Source organism: Limulus polyphemus, unplaced genomic scaffold, assembly GCF_000517525.1.
Source record: "Limulus polyphemus unplaced genomic scaffold, Limulus_polyphemus-2.1.2 Scaffold6485, whole genome shotgun sequence".
Lineage (NCBI taxonomy): Eukaryota > Metazoa > Arthropoda > Merostomata > Xiphosura > Limulidae > Limulus > Limulus polyphemus.
Genome location: NW_013672095.1, coordinates 49,367 through 53,123, shown reverse-complemented (window position 1 = coordinate 53,123; position 3,757 = coordinate 49,367).

Below are 3,757 nucleotides of genomic sequence, written 5' to 3'. Positions count from 1 at the left end.
TGGCTTAGAAAATAAATAGGTCGTATATCATGGATATATATGGTAGGTTTACTAAATAAATAGGTCGTATATCATGGATACATGTAATTGGTAACTTTTACAAAATTAAAAAGTTATATAACATGAATAGATGTCGTTGGCATACAAAAAAATAGGTCGTATATCATGGATATATGTAATTGGTTACGTTTATAAAACGTATAGGTTGTGTATCATTAATAGATGTGATTGGTTACCTTCAGAACAAAAATGGGTTGTTTAACATGGATAGATATCGCTGGCGTACAAAAAATAGGTTGTATATCATGGATAGATGTGGTTGGTTACGTTTATAAAATGTATAAATTGTATATCATGGATAGATGTGATTGGATATCTTTGAAAAATAAATAGATTCTATATCATAGATAGATACGGTTGGCTGACAAAATAAGTGGGTTATATATCATGGAGAGATATAGTTAGCTTACAAAACAAATAGGTTGTATATCATTGATAGATATGGTTGGCTTACAAAATAGATACGTCATATATCATGGATAGATATGGAATGTTACTTTTACAAAATAAATAGCTTGTATATCATGGATAGTTGATGTTGGTTACCTTTACAAAATAAATAAGTTGTATGTCATGGATACATCTGGTTGGTTACCTTTATAAAGTATATAGGTTGTATATCATGGATAGATGTGAGTGGGCAACCTATTTATTTTGTAAACGTAATATATCATGAATAGATATGGTAGGCTGACAAAATAAATGGGTAAAATGTCATGGAAAGATGTGGTTTGTTACCATTACAAAATACATATGTTGTATATCATGGATGATGTGGTTAGCTGCTACTACAGAATAAGAAGGTTCCATATCATGAATAGATGTGGTTGGCTGCTACTACAGAGTAAGAAGGTTCCATATCATGGATAGATGTGATTGGTTACCTTTACAAAATAAAAAGGTTCTATATCATGGATAGATATGGTTGATAACCTTTACAAAATAAATAGGTTGTACATTATGGTTAGATCTGGTTGGCTACATTTATACAATATATACGTTTTAAATCATGGATATATGTGTTTGGTTACCATTACAAAATAAATAGGTCGTATATCATGGATTGGTGTGGTTGGTTAGCATTACAAAAGAAATAGGTTATATATCCTTGATAGATATGGTTGGTTACCTTTACAGCAAAGAGTATTTCAGAGCCAACTCATTCCATCTGGTACTTCATACAATATCGATATGTTTTTTGTAGGTCGAGAAGACATTACCTACTAAAGAGAGAACAGATAAATAAAGCATGTAGAACCAGATAACGTTAACGACTTTCTGAGCAACGTGTTGCCACTATGACGGTATGGAAATCAAAATTTTGAAATTTCTACATCACTAGAGAAGGTAGAAAGTTTTTATGCTCACATATCACATTAAAACAATATGTTTCAATAATTCTTGTTTACAATATTATGCACTTATTGAGTTATTTTATACGATTAAGTTATTCTATTTAAGCTAGCGTAGTATAGTCACCCTATTTGTAAACACAGCTTTCATCTTACAATAGTGTTTAAGCTAGCAGAACCGTTAAGGAAGATATAAACAACAGGCGGTCCTTTCTACAAAGTTTCATCATGAATACAAACAATGCCTAAACAATCTATCAAAGAATAACTAAACTGTTATAATTACATGGACTGGAAGTTAAATTATTTTCACCAGCTAACTTGAAGGAACACTCCAGTGACAAAACATTGATGTCAGAAGAAGGATTATTTGGGGAAAATAGAATATAATTTGACTTATCTTATATCTTATATCTTTGACTTATATGACCACGTTAGCATAAACTGAGACAGGAAACCTGCTGGACATCATAAAACACTGGAGAAAATAAAAAGAAAGAAAGAGGCATAGCATTAAAAGAAGATCAAGAAAATTAACGACAGATAACTAAAAGAACACGAAGAGAATTTAAGGAAGGAATTAAAAGAAATGTATCTATTATTTGAAGAATTAAAACCAAAATAAGTTTGATTGATGAAATTATTTAAGATGTACAGAGAGAGATTACGCCATTAAGAATGAGGTGTGTTTGTTTGTTTTTCGAATTTCGCGCAAAGCTACACGAGGGCTATCCGCGCTAGCCGTCCCTAATTTGGTAGTGTATGACTAGAGGGAAGGCAGCCAGTCATCACCACCCACCGCCAACTCTTGGGCTACTCTTTTACCAACGAATAGTCGGATTAACCGTCACATTATAATGCCCCCACGACTTAAAGGGAGAGCATGTTTGGTGTGACGGGGATTCGAACTCGCGACCCTCGGATTGCAAGTCGAGCGCCCTAACCACCTGGACAAAAGTGCAGCAAGGCTGTAATGACAAAAGTTCTGAAGTCAAAAGTGAACTAAAGATATACATCAATGAAGTAGAAAATAAATCAGTGATACAATAAAGTATTGTTCCGACAGCGGAGGTCACGTGACGCTAGTAACACGTCATGCGCTTCTCGAACGTTCACGTCCCTTCCTGAAATCTCGAGAGCCTACTAGATATGCGGTAGACTTGTATATATAAACCGGTAAGAACTGACGGCAACAATGTAATGTAATTCAACTGCGGACAGAGAGAGACATATTGTTGAGTCGAGCATGTGAGACGTACGTTGTGAATTATAGCGTTTGTCGTAGCACAATCGTGGAAATTAAGTGTATTGCAAAGTTGTATTCAGAAAGAATAAACCAGTTTTATTTGAGAAAGGATCTGTATCGTTAAAGTTTCTTCGGAAATAATTTTTACGGAAAATTAACTAACGAACGGAGACATAACAAATTGGTGTCAGAGAGTGGGACAAAAAAATGGAAACGAGAAGTGGCAAATCGAACTACGCTTAGCAGATTTGATGGCAGCAATACAAGAACAGCAAAAGAAACGAGAAGAGAAACAAGAAGAGAAATTACAGCAGTTCTTGGAGGAAAAAGAAAAGAAATAGGAAGAGAAATTACAGCAGTTGTTAGAGGAAAAGAAAAGAAACAAGAAGAGAGATTACAGCAGTTGTTGGAGGAAAAAGAAAAGAAACAAGAAGAGAAATTACAGCAGTTCTTGGAGGAAAAAGAAAAGAAACAAGAAGAACGAGAAGACAAATTACAGCAGTGGTTGGAGGAAAAGAAAAGAAACAAGAAGAGAGACAACAGCAGTGGCAAGAAAACCTGCAACAGTGGCAGCTCGAACGGCAAAATAAACAAGAGAGACTACAGCAGTGGTTGGAGAAGAAAGAAAATAAACAAGAAGAGAGATTACAGCAGTGGCAGCTGGAACATGAAAGGAAACAGGAAGAAAGTCTCCAACAGTTGCGGGAAAGTCAGCAGCAACTACAGGAAAGTCAACAACAGTGGCAAGAAGTACAAATGGAAAACATTAGTAAATTTAAAAGCGAATTAGATACATGAAAGGATGATTTATTGTCTTTTACACATGGAGGATACATTAACCATCGACTTAATCAGCCCCAGACAATGGCAAGCCCCTTCCAGACCCCGCAGCTAAACCCTAATGCAGACATCTTCAGTCCTGTTAGAAGTCACAGCCTAGATATGAATGTCAGCAATAGGGGTGATCCAGTACGAAGGAAGCCACAGGAATTCGATAGGAAGACACCGTTGGAAGCATATAGACCACAATTTGAGCTCCTGGCAGAAATGAATGGGTGGATAGATGAGCAGAAAGCAGTATATCTGGCAAGGAGCTTGA